We start from the raw sequence: 13,807 nt of genomic DNA, 5'->3' as shown, positions 1-13,807 counted from the left end.
ATGGACTAATCTCTTACCTGCTGTTTAGGACAAACCCAGGAAAACCTGGGAATTCCATACCTGTGGATTCAACTGACAATGAACAGAAAATATTGCAATGAATATATGCGGATTTTCTTGTAGTAGTTCTGAAATAATACAGTGTAGCAGTTATTTACAGAGTAGTACACTAGATTGTATTAGAGTTTGTAAGTCACCTAGACTTGATTTAAATTATGTGTGAAGTTATGTGTAAGTTGTGTGTGAACCCATGTTCCTGTGCTAAGGGTTCCAATCTCCCAGATATGAAAGGATAACTCACTGCATTCAACTTTTAGTTTAGAGGATCGGTGAGGTAACAAATGACCTGGGATCAACTAATGTCAAGTTTCAGAGTATGGCCTGGCCAGAGCCCAAGTTTTACCTGCTGCAGATGGGGTATAGTCTCTCCAACCTGCTTAAGTTGCAAACTCTACATGTGGTAGTGTTAGGACATCAGAAAAACAGTGACAGAGTTCTATAAGGGATCCTCTGTGTTTATGGTGTGTGCGTGTGTGTGCGTGCGTGCGTGCGTGCGTGCGTGTGTGTGTGTGTGTGTGTGTGTGTGTGTGTGTGTGTGTGTGTGTATAGGGCTAGAACTCAGGTACTGGTTGTTTTCAATTATCTTTGAGCTCAAAGCTGACACTCTGCCATCTGAACCATACTTCCACTCTGGCTTTTTGGCAATATAAAGAATTTCACAGACTTTCCTGACTGAGGTGGCTTTGAACCAGGATACTCAGAACTAAGCCACAGGCACTCAGTTCAAAGGCATTTATCTAACATTTTTTTATCCAGTGTCCTATTCTAAAATGTTTCAGTTAGATTTTCATTTGCATCAATGCATGTCAAGTAGGATTTGATTTGTAAAAGATTTGATCTCAGATTCTTTGAAGTATTTTCTTAAATAAATGGAGTATTTAATGACATAACAATTTTTTCTTGGTTTAGTAAAGGAAAATATAAAAAGAAACAGCTCAAGTTGTATTTCACATTTATTACTGAGTGAGAAAAGTTTATATTATTTTATTGTTTTGCTTAACTAGACCTTTAATAACAACTGATATAATAAAAATTTCTGAGCATAATTTATGTAAATTGGTGAGAAATTAAATGGCCTTTATGTTTGCTTGAACTATATGATTGTATGACTTGCTGAAAGTTAACTTAGCAATTAAAAATATCATTAGTCTGATGATCAAGGTTCAAAGCCACCCTCAGAACAAAAGGACCTGAGACTTTTATCTCCAATTAACCTCTAGAAAACAGGAAGTGGGGCTTGGCTCAAGGGTAGGTTGATAACCTTGGGCTGAAGAGCTCAGGGACAGCGCCCAGGCTGAGTTCAAGCCCCATGAACCACAAAAACAACAACAACAACAACAACAACAACAACAACAACCAAAAAACCATTATTCTGAAATGTGCTATTGGGAGGAAGGAGGTGATTGGGAAGGGGTAGACAAATGAAGACAGGAAGAATAGGCAATATAGTCATAATACTGAATGTACATATAATAAGCCAGGTAACTTGAGGGGATAAGTGAGGTCGGGAGAGACAGGGAGTATAACAGTAGGGGTATCATTGATCAAGACATAGTTACAAACTGAAATATTGACTTAAGCCCTTTGTATCACTAAAGATAATTGACATTATTTTTAAAAATCAATAGACCAAAAATATCTTTTTCTCTCCAAACTCTAGGCTGTGCCATGGTATCAGGGAGACAGTTGAGAAAACAGAGTTCCATCTGATCATGATGTAAACATTTTCTATTCACGGGCTCCATCTCACTTGAAGAAACTTCCTCATCAAATCAAAGCTTTCAGCTTTCCTATTTGAAATGTGCAAACGCTGTTCATTGTATAGAAATGGAAGTAGTTAGGGAATATATTTCCTGAATTAAGTTCCTGAAAGAAAGATGATTTGAAAAATACAATTCATCCCCTTCTTATCTTAAATTCTGTACTCTCTAACACGGAAATGAAAGGGATAGTTTTCCAAATTAAAAAACAGAGGTCTGACTACAGATGAATGGATAAAAATGTGGGACATATATGCGATGGAATTCTACACAGCCACCAGACAAGATAAAATAATGGCGTGCACTGGAAAGTGAATGAAATTAGAGCAAATCATGTTGAGTGAGGTAAGTCAAGACCAAAGGAACAAAAGGCACAAGGTTTCCTTGTTATGTGGATATTAGATCTAAACAGTATAGGAGTGATGACTCAATACTCAGGTATTCCAGGTCATTGACATGAATTTGGAGATATACATATATCTATATAAACATATAAGTCTATGATATGATATATAGAGACATATATTAATACATTATCTAGATCAATATGTATCTATGATAGACTCAGCTTAATTTTAATTATGTTCTTATATATATGTGCCAGTGATTGCATATAGAGATTGTTTTCTTGAATACTTTTTTGTAGATCATTACATTTGAAATATGACATAAAAACTCAGTGTTAGTAAAAAGTATTTTTTAATTCCATTATTTTATCTTGTCTGGTGACTATGTAGAATTCCGTTGTATATATGTACATTTTTTTGTATCCACCTGTCTGTAGTGGGGCATCTGGGTTGTTTCCATCACTTGGCTGCTGTGAAAAGTGCAGCGATGAACATGGCTGTGTAGGTGTCTTTATCATATCCTGGCTTATGATGCTCAGGGTAGATGCCTAGGGCTGGTATGGCTGGGTTATAGTTTTTTTGAGGAACTTCTAAACTGCCTCAGTTTTAACTCAGTGTTAATAAAAACTTTTAATAAAATAAAACACAAAACAGAGGTCTGGGTGCTGTGGCTCATATCTGTAATCCTAGCTGCTTAGGAGTCTGAGATCTGAGGATTGTGCTTCAAAGCCAGCCTACACAGAAAAGTCAGTGAGTTTCTTATCTACGTTCAACCAGCAATACCCCAAAAGTGGAACTGTGGATTACCAGCCTTGAGTGAAAAAGCTAAATGAGAGCAAGGGGCCTTGAGCTCAAGCTCCAGTATTGGCACAAAAGCACCAGAAATCAAAACAAATTAAGAGAAAGAAAAGTTTTGCCAAAAATCAGACATTTGAAAAGGAAGGAGAAATAATAAGGTTATAATAATTCAGATAATCCTTCAACAAACATTGAATGTGTGATATTGTGTTTTAGATTTCTCTCCCTGTGACAAAACACCAAAATAGGCTCACCTTTCTGATGATCCTTTTCCTTATGAGTTTTATAAATTTAGTGAGTACAACAAAACTTATAACATTGCCAAATATTCAAGACAATGGTATTTTAACTGGAAATAGAAGAGGGACTAAAATGGAAGTGAAAGTTTCATACTGGCCCTAAAGTACTAAAAAAATAGTTAGCACCAGCATACTGTTATGTCCTATATGTATACATTAAAAACCAAATTAGCCAGTAATAAAACAACACAGAAGCACTATTCAAACAAGATAATATGTTGTCATAAAAATTATACAATTCATTAGAAGACAAAAACAAGCCCCCAGAAAAAAATGGAATCCAACAGAAATGAAGAGAAAACAAAAGATATAATAGCAAAGCTAACTACTAAAATACAAATGATCACCTTAACTATAAGTAATCTAACACAACAGTTAAAAGACAAATATTTTTAAAAGTAGATTAAATTATGACTCCCTCAAAGTGCAGAGCTTCTATATGGCAAAGAACATAGCTAGCAAGCTAAATAGAAAGCCCACAGAGTAGGAAAAGATCATCACTAACCATACAATAGACAAGGGTCTCCTATCTTAAATATATATACAGCTCAAAAAATTAAACCTCTCAAAACTAAATCCTCAAAGAAATAACCATCCCATTAAAAGGTGGGTGAAAGACTTAAAGAGAGACTTCTCTGAAGAGGAAATAAGAATGGCCAACAAACACATGAAGTTTTCTTGACATCTCTGGTCATAAAAGAAATGTAAATCAAAACAACATTATGATTTTACCTCACTCCAATTAGAAGGGCTGTTACCAAGAAATCTAATAACAAGGATACTGGTGGGAATATGGCCAGAAGGGAATGCTACTGTATTGCAGGAGTATGAACTTGTTCAATCACTCTGGAAAGTAGGTTTCTCAAAAGACTAAACCTAGAGCTCCTCGATGACCCAGCAATCCCATATCTGGGCATTTACCCAAATGATTACAAACAAGGCCACACTAAAGCCACCAGCACAACCATGTTAATTGCAGAGTTGTTTACCATAATTAATATATGGAACCATCCCAGATGGCCCTCACTAGATAAATGAATGAAGAAAATGTGGTATTTATACACAATTCTATGCTGCCATCAGAAAGAATGACATTGTCCCATTCATAAGGAAATGGGACGATTTAAAAAATGTAAATTCCAATTCTGTGCTGATTACATAAATGCATTCTTTCATTCAACCACAGATAAGTTGAATACAAAAGAATGGGAAAAGTTATGGCATACAGACAGATATTAAGTTTTGAAAGTCAGATATTATCTGCTTTATCAGTAGATTTCAGAACAATGAACTCACAAGAGGCAAAGTGGGTTATTACAAAATAATATAGGATTCAATTTTTATATTAATTAATAATTTATAATAATAATACCAATAATAGTGGGCCAATAATTAGTAACAAAAATCCACAACTCTAAAAATTACTATTGGTAACTGACAAAAATGTGAGGTAGAATGCTAATATAGCTCATAAAGAGAAAAATGATAAATCAAACCACATCAAAATTAAAAGCTTTTCTTTTAGGAGAACTCCTCATGAAAAGAATAAGATGGCAACCATGAGTCGGAAAATAATTTGTACATAGCTAACACAGAACAAGTATGTAGAATATTCAACAAATGCCCCAAATTTAATGGTTAAAAATAATCCACTTAGACTATGGGTTAAAGATAAGAATGGGCAGCTGATAAGTAAGCATATGTAGATATATTTGGCACCAGACTCTCAGGGAAATAAAAACCAACACCATAATGGTGGATCACCCCTCAGAATCTATAACTAGCCTACTTAAGTTTCTGAGTAAAATAGAAACAGCTTGTGGTAACTGTGTTAATCAATTTTCCTCGCTCGGAAAAAAATAATTGACAATACAACTTGAAGAATTGTTTGAGTTCTGTCTTAGGCAGTCCATTATGGCAGAAAGACATGATGAGACAGAGCTATTCAACTCATGGCTACCAGGAAACAGAGACAGGATGGGGAGAGGAAGGGAGGGAGGGAGGGAGAGAGGGAGAGAGAGACAGAGACAGAGAGAGACAGAACAGAGACAGAGACAGAACAGAGACAGAGACAGAGAGACAGAGACAGAGAGACAGAGAGAGAGGACATTACGCTCTATGCTAGCTGGATTTCTACTTTTTTTCCTTTTTCTTATAAATGGTTCCTCATCCTATGGGACGGTGTCATGTGCCTAGGGCAGAATGCTCCCTTTAGTTAATCTTCTCTAAAAATGCCCCCATAGACACACAGCAGTGTGCTTTATTAATCTCCTAAGTGCGTTTGTGTTTCTGTGACCCAAAACCTGAAATAAACAGCTAAAGGGAGATAAGAGTTATCTTGGCTCATAGTTTCAGAGGCCTTGTCTATGGGTTTGCTCTCATGCAAGCTCCCTATAGGAAATCCTTTTTGCCTTGTTGTTAACAGGACACAGAGAGAGGCTATAGTAATCCGACCAAACAAGATATAACTACAGGCTGGGAGTTTAGCCTAGTGGTAGAGTGCTTGTCTAGAATGCACAAAGATTGGGGTTCAATTCCTCGGTACCACATACATAGAAAAAAGCCAGAAGTAGTGCTGAGACTCAAGTGGTAGAAAACCCAAGGACAGTGCTCAGGCCCTGAGCTCACGCCCAGGACTGGCAAAAAAAATATATAACTACAAAGTGATGAATATCTTCCAACAAGGCTCCTCCTACATTTCACCACCTGTCAAGAATGCTGCCATATTATGACTCCTTCAAGACATGTATTCATGCATTAGATCACAGCCCTCATGATCTAATTGTCTCCAGAAGTGCCAGGAACAGGCACACCCAGAGGTGTGCTTTACTATTATCCTCAGCATTTCTCAGTCTAATCAATTTGACAACCAATCACAGCCCTCACCTTGTCTTGTCAACGTGACACTCAAGCACATCTTTTTTAAACCATGTCTTTCTACTTCTGACCTCCAGACAACCCATATCCATCTCATAATAGCAAATGCATTCATTCCATCTCCAACAATGTCCAGAATCCCAAACATAGTCTCTTCTGATGGCAAACTCTTAGCTATGGAATAAAAAAGAAAATTGCATACTTGCAACATACAATGTCACAAAGTAAAATTCTAAATGTAAAAAGAAAAAAGGTAAACTGGGCCTGAGTGGTTCATGCCTCTAATCCTAGTTACTCAGGAAGCTGAGATCTGAGAATTCAAGCCCAAAGACAGCCTGGGAAAATAAAGGTGTGACATTCTTGTCATCAATTAACCCACAAAAGCTGCAAGTAGAGGTGTGGTTCAAGTGACTGAACACCACTTGTGATCAGAAAGGCAGAAGAAGAGCACAAGACTAGAGTCTAAGCCCCAGACAGACAGACAGACAGACAGACAATCAAGGTAGAAGCAGACCAAACTAAGAAAGGCAAACACTAAACCCTGGTATTCATCTTGTCAGACTGAGTTCCGCCAGTGGATTACATCATGAATATACCACGCTTTAGGTAGTATGTTTTTGTATACATGCACATGACCCTGTATATGTTTACATTTAAAGGCCCCACCATCACTAAATAGTGCTCTAGCCTAGCAAGCAAGCATTTAAAGTACGTACATTTACGAGTCATTTAGGATCCGAACCACAGCAAAGAGGTTCCTGTATGTTGGATAGATATATCCCTTCGATGTGCATGGTGAAGAAGAAAAATAAATGATCAAATTGATCATGTAAAAACTCACCAGCTTTGTGCCTGGTCCTGAACCTGCAGGATGATTTGCGGATTGACACAGAACCGTACCCTCAGCCAGGTAGCTCAGGCCTGAAGAGTTTTCACTAGCTGGGATTAGATCCTGGCTTGTGTCACCCTCAAGTCACAAGCTTGTGTCCATTGGTATGCTGGGCCTTGGATTCCAGTATCACACCAAAATTAAAACCTACCAGGTCAGATACAGAGAAAAAAGGCTTGGCATCTAAACAATGTTAGGAAGTGGAAAAGTTCAACATTCTACCTTCCAGCACACACTCGAGGAACAATAGCACAAAAATAAACAGTCTAAGTGGAGAACTTTCACTCAGGGAAGGCTGAATAAAATATAACCCTCTGGGTATATTATTATTCGCCGTACTGGATTGATCCCTAGGAAAGAATCAACTTGGGACCCTGGGAATCTCTTGCTTTTCCTCTTGACTTTTCCAAAGAAGAAACTGAAAGGAACTTCCAGTTTCAAGGAATAGTAGTATTCATTTCTTTCATATTAACCTAAGGAATGTTTCTCTAGTCATGGGACATGAAGAGAGGAATATGACGCATGCCCAGTGGGTTCTGGGAGAACTCGTGTCAGTGTGTTCATACGCAGTCTGAATCAGCTGAAATTCAGGATGGCTGGGAAAAATGGGAAGTGATAAGCCTTATAGTGTACCTCCACTCTCTCACAAAGAGAATTAACAATGTGTTTGTCTCCATAGTTTCCTCAATAGGCTGGAAAGACAGGTGGAGATCTCGTTACGAGAAGTGAGGATATTTCCTTTGTTAGCCATTTTCAGTGTGGATATCCTGTCATTTGTTGTCAAGGTGATTTTGATAAGTATATAGATCAAGTCTGGCACTCTTCCACGGCTCTGTTTCTGGCTTTTCTGGTGATTAATGGGAGATTAATTTCCTACAGCTGGCTTTGAATCTTGATCTATAAATCTCAGCCTCCTGATTAGCTGGGATTACAGGTATGAGTCACCAGCTCCAAGTTTTCTTATACCCTTGATGAGTTATCTTTATCTTCAATGTATATCCTGATATCCTGAATCCTTCCACCATGCTTACATTAGATATTAACAGAATTGGGATGAAGGGTTTATGAAAGCTTTATACCTTCTTGGTACCTTTTCCATAAAATTTAAATGATTTCAAAATAAGCATTCAAATTATAAGACTTTAATTTTTAAAAAGTGTTACATCTGACAGTTCTCTGAATAGACTTTTCTAGCTGTGCCACATTTTTTGCAGCCACCTCCCACCTTCCCTAATGTTCACACGTGCCCTCTTTTCCTGCATTTTCCTTTCTTACTGTTGCCCCAGGCACCGTGATATTTCTCCTACTTTCTCCTTTCCTCTGTGAGCTGCACAGGCTTGTATACCTTGGTCTTGCATTCAAGCCATGTTCATACCTGGGCTTGCCCCTTAGCATACTATGACTGTCTTACACCTTCTTCATTCATCTCAATTGCAAAATGTCTCATGGACAGAGGAGGCTGGGACTTAACACTGGTCAGTGATAGAAAGAAAGGTGCTCTTGTTAATCCCATCTCCTACCTGAGGTTTTCTTTTAATCCATGTCATTTGTTCTCTTTACGTTGAATGTTCTCATTCTTCTCTTTTACTCTAAGCATTGGTTCACATTACAGTAGTTAATTCTTACTACTGGGTGCTGTGGCTCATACCTATAATCCTAGCTACTCTGGAGGCTGACATCAGAGGATTGCAAATGGAAGCCAGCCCAGACAGACAAATCCATGAAGTTGGAGATGGAGTGGTGGCTATTTCCTCTAAGGTACAGCAGCCAGGCCCTGAGACCAAACCCCAGTATTGGTGAGCAAACACACACATTTGTATAGACACACACACACACAGAGTCTTACCATATCTTATCCACATTTGAATGCTGAAAAATAAAACCACATTTTACCAATGTAATGGAATTAAGCAAAAATAGGGTACTTGAGCGTCACAGCACAATGCAATGTAATGAGTGCTTTTCTTCTTTATGCTTACTCTACATACATGATGCCATCTTCTAAATAGAAAGAAGCCAAGACACAGATGGATTTGCAGGTCCCTAAGGGCAAGAACTAAGCCTCACAGTCTCCTGGTTGCAGAAGTAAGTGTCTCTCAATCACACCTTACTCCTTTCTTTCCCCCAAGAATTCCAGTTGGCACATTGCCTTTCTGTTTTCCAGGTAGGTATTACCTGGGGAAGCTCTGAGATGGCATTCATGTGCCTTCCCCTTAACAAATTCCCATCACACATTGCATCCCCCTTGACCTCCAGTTTCCAGCTTCTAATTTTCTTTACGTATGTATTCTTTCATGACTTACCATCTACATATGTTCCTGCCTGAGTCATGGTACAGCATCCAGCAGTATTGTCTGCAGGACTGGGACAGCTGTGAGCATCAGAGAGACTAAAAGTTCCTAGTAAAACCATGCAGTGTCCTGCAAAGCAAATGATATTGGCACCTTTGCTTGGGTTCCCCTTACTGAAGGGACGCATCCTCAGCTAACATGCTCCCAAGGGGATGGTGGTATCTTACACCCCAGAAGGGTTCCATTTGTGGAATATCATCCTAGCGAGCCCAGCTTAGGATGTCTTCTCAGCCAGCAGAAATAGCTTTTATTCTCATAGTGTCTACTTGCTGGTGGCAGGGAGAGGGACTTTTCCCACCTGGTCACTGAGGTGACAGATATGGTTGTGTAGGATTGTAGTTTTTCTCTTGCAGGCCAGAGCAGCAGAGTTAATGAGGACAGACATGCTATTCGCACTTTCTATTCTCAGAGACCTCAAAATAACTTGCTTTTCTCTCTTTTTTCTTTTTCTTTCTCTCTCTCTCTCTCTCTCTCTCTCTCTCTCTCTCTCCTTTATGTCTTTCATTCATTGTCTTTTATTCATTCATTTATTCTTCCTTTCTTTTTTCTTTCTTCTAGTACTAGAACTTAAATTCCAGGCCTGGATGCTGTCCTTTAACTTTTTCATCTGGCTTTTCGATGGTTAATTGGAGATGAAAATCTTGTGGACTTTCCTACCTGAGTTGGCTCTCAATCTCTATTCTCAGATCTCAGCCTCCTGTGTAGCTAGGATTACAGAAATGAGCCACTAGAGCCCAGAATGGCTTTACTCTTAAGAATCTTCAACAGCCGAGTACTGATTGCTCACACCTGTGATCCTAGTTGTTCAGGAAGCTGAAATCTGAGAAGCACAGTTCAAAGCCATGTCCAGCAGGAAAGTCTCTGAAAATTAAAATTAAAGAAGAAACAAAATTAAAGAAGAAACAAAAATTAAAGAAGTATCTTCAACAGACTTGCTTTCCTTAGTCATAAAATATTTTACATGCAAATGCAAATTATTAACACTTTAATTATGGAGTGGCTCAGCGGCACAGGCTATATGGGTTTGTTTACATTAAACACAAAATGAAATCAGCCAAGGTAAGTAGCCAGAAAGCAACAAGATCAGTTCCACTGTTCTTCATTTGCCTTCTAGTGCTCACTCTCAAATTCTAGCTTCTCTATAGACCGAGTCTGATCTAGAAAATCACAGTATCATAAACATTGGGGAGCCTAGCAGGACATCACCTGGTCCGCTATGATTCTTGGTGACTGAGTAGCTTCTCTGGAGCCCCATTACCATTACCCTGTGGGACTGGTATTTTGATGATTATTTTGAAAATTGAGATTCATCGAATTTTCTGCTAGGCTGGCCTCAAATTTTGCTCCTCCAAATCTCAGCCTCCTGAGTATCTAGGATTACAGACCTGAGCCACCGACACCTTGCTCTTTATATGTTGCATTTCCAGATGGACAGAGATGATGATGAAGCAAATGAGAATGTCATCAAGTTGTATCTTTCTGTCTTGTGCCAAGGAGCAGGTGACCAGCCTGTCAGTCAGAAAAACAGTCCGACCAGCCTCTTTGATTAGATTGTCTCTATTTGTCTCTAGCAAAAACCAAAGTCTTCTGAGGCTTTACTGTATTGCACTTGCTATAAGCTCTCAGAGTAGGGTGTTAAGACCTTCTTTGAATAATTGCCTCCCATTTGCTGGCTCCTTTCTCAAGGATTCTCTTTCGAACATTCCATCACCATATTTCATAAAACCTTGAATACAAAAGAGAATTGTTGAGGCTTAGAGGCCCCAGAGGAAAGAAAGGAAAGAGAGAGACTCAGGGTAATGCTATTTCAATAGAAAAGTGATGAGAAAGGTGATGATCACAGCGTAGGCTAAGAGGCACTCTGTTAAAGTCACTTCCTCTGCTTTATGGACGAGGAACCATTCCACGAGCTGAGAGATGTTTTTTCAAAGACTGATAGTCCAGTGGGACTCAGAATAAGTAATCAGGCGATCTCAGTTTCCTAGTCTAGTTTTTCCTCTTTTGGTAGGGCTCAAGGATGGGAGACTTAAATTTTAGTGCAAAAAAATGAAGTTCCAGATTGCACAGAGGCTGAGCCTCTTTTCCTCTCTGTTTTTCTTGTTCTCTCTAAGATCCCCAAAATGGACTGTATGGTTGCAGAGAAATTATGAAACTGCAGGTAGTTCAAGAACTGCTCCCTGAATCAAGATGTTGCATACTCATAAAAAGTGACATGTTGAATTGAAATCCTTTTGAACAACTACCTGAAGATAATAAACAAAATTAAAAAGAGATAAAAAACTATTCCTTGAGTATCAGCTCATGCCTATACAAAATAAGAAATGAGAAAGTGAGAAAACCAGGAAAAATACACTTTCTCTACCCTTTTTGCCCTTAAATGTTGGCACTGGGGCTTGAACTTAAGGACTGGGTGCTATCCCTTAGCTTTCTCATTCCAGGTTGCTGCTCTACCACTTACATCCATGCCTACACTTTTAGTAGCTCTTTGGTGATTAGCTGGAGACAAGAGTCTCATAGACTTTTCTGCCTGAAATGGTGAATCATGATTCTCAGATCTCAACCTTCTGAACAGCTAGCATTATAAGAGAAAGTCACTTACACCTGATACTCTGCATCTGGTTTTAACAGTATATCACCATAGGAAATTCAAGCAACTATAAAATAGATTGGGAGACAGGAACTATTATAAAGAACGCTGGTAGATTATAGTAGATGTCTTTAACATGATACTTTTTCGGAGGAGCTTGCCTCTGTTTTCCTCTTAAATGTACACTTGAACATAAAAGGAGGGACTGAGATACCTATGAGCTATAGATCCCGGGGGAGGGGCCATTGCAGACCTGACCACTCACAGACATTACCCCACCCTGCCAGCCAGATCTCTGGGTACTGTGCATCTCAGAGAATGATGTTTCCCTGGAATCCCTTTCTGTCTGCATGATCGCTGCCATTTTTGAGTTTCCCTGTTATTTATGTAGGTCTTGTTCTTCCTCTAAAAAAACCCTTCCTTTGACTCCCATCGGGAGTACTGGAAGCCCCTACTGGTTCCTGCCCTCTTGGCCTCCACATTGTGAAAGCCCTTCAACACAAATATAATTTGCCTTTCAGTTACAGGACAAGCTCTGTGGTCCTCCTCATTTATTGCTCCTCCTCCCCAACTTTAGGACCTGGTGCCATATGAAGGAGCCACCATAGCTAGGGATGCCCCCGAGGGTTGCAACACTCAAGCAAATGGCTCTGTACAAAGCTGAAGACAGAGCTCAGCTCCATTCAGATCGTCACCTGAGCATCCTGCATTCATCCTCTCTGAGCCACAGGTTCATTGTGTCTAAGGAGACTGACCCTTCTTCCATTCTAAGGTTGGTATAAAGATGGGTAAAGAGCCAGGTGCTGGTAGCTCATGCCTAGATACTCAAGAGGCTGAGACTGGAATATTTAGGTTCAAAACCAGCTGAGGCAGGAAAGTCAACAACCAAAATGCTAGGAGTGGAGCTATAACACAAATGGTAGAGCACTAGCCTTGAGCAAAAGGCATAGGGACAGTGACTAGGTTATGAGTTCAAGCCCCAGTAGTAGCAAAAAAAGAAAGAAAGAAAGAAAGAAAGAAAGGAAGAAAGAAAGAAAAAAAGAAAGGAAGAAAGAAAGAAAGAAAGAAAGAAAGAAAGAAAGAAAGAAAGAAAGATGATTAGGAGGAGGTGGGGAAAGGAAAAGGGGGACAAAAACATGAGAAGGGGTATCAAGGTTTGAGAAGTAGTGTACCTACTACCTGATGAAGGTAACTGTAAACCCTCCATACATTATCTTGACAACAAAATACAATAAAAATTTGATGATGAACATAAATGAGGAAGCAGAAGTACACGACTAGCATTGCATAAAAGGAGGTAACTGTGCTGTAAACCAGCTCCAGCCAAGGGTGAAGAACATTTCAGGCTAGCCCAAGCCTAGCCTCCTTCCCCAGGCTGTGCCCTCTCCCCAAAATGTACCAGGAAAACACCCCAGCCTGGAGCTAGTGACTGGCCAACTCCAGCTGCAGGTCAAGAGCCAGGATTGCCTCCAGGGCTCTAACTCTACCCTGTGATCTGTCCACCTTATCACAGGTCTATCTCTGAGCCATTACCTTGTTAAAAATTGAGTACCTCATTTCACTCAGCTCTTAGGCCACTCCTCTGCTCAGGATTCTTCCCAGTGACTGGGTCTTCTTGATCTCCCGTTTTCACTTTGAAAAATCACATCAAGAAAAAGAAATCAGAGAACTGTTCCTTTCAAAGTGAACACAGTTTCAATCTTCCCAAGCCATTTGCTTTCAAAACAGATCAATACCCTGAGAGAACAGACTGCACTTTGGCACCTCTGGCCTCCACATGCTACAAATCTCACATGCAGCCTGACAGGGTCAAAGAGCTCTGCCCTATATCCAGGCCTA

The sequence above is a fragment of the Megascapheus bottae genome, chromosome 9 (genome assembly GCF_031878675.1).
Source record: "Megascapheus bottae isolate mThoBot1 chromosome 9, mThoBot2.hap1, whole genome shotgun sequence".
Taxonomy (NCBI): Eukaryota; Metazoa; Chordata; class Mammalia; order Rodentia; family Geomyidae; genus Megascapheus; species Megascapheus bottae.
The sequence above is the reverse complement of the archived record's forward strand: the minus strand, read 5'-3'. Positions refer to the sequence as shown.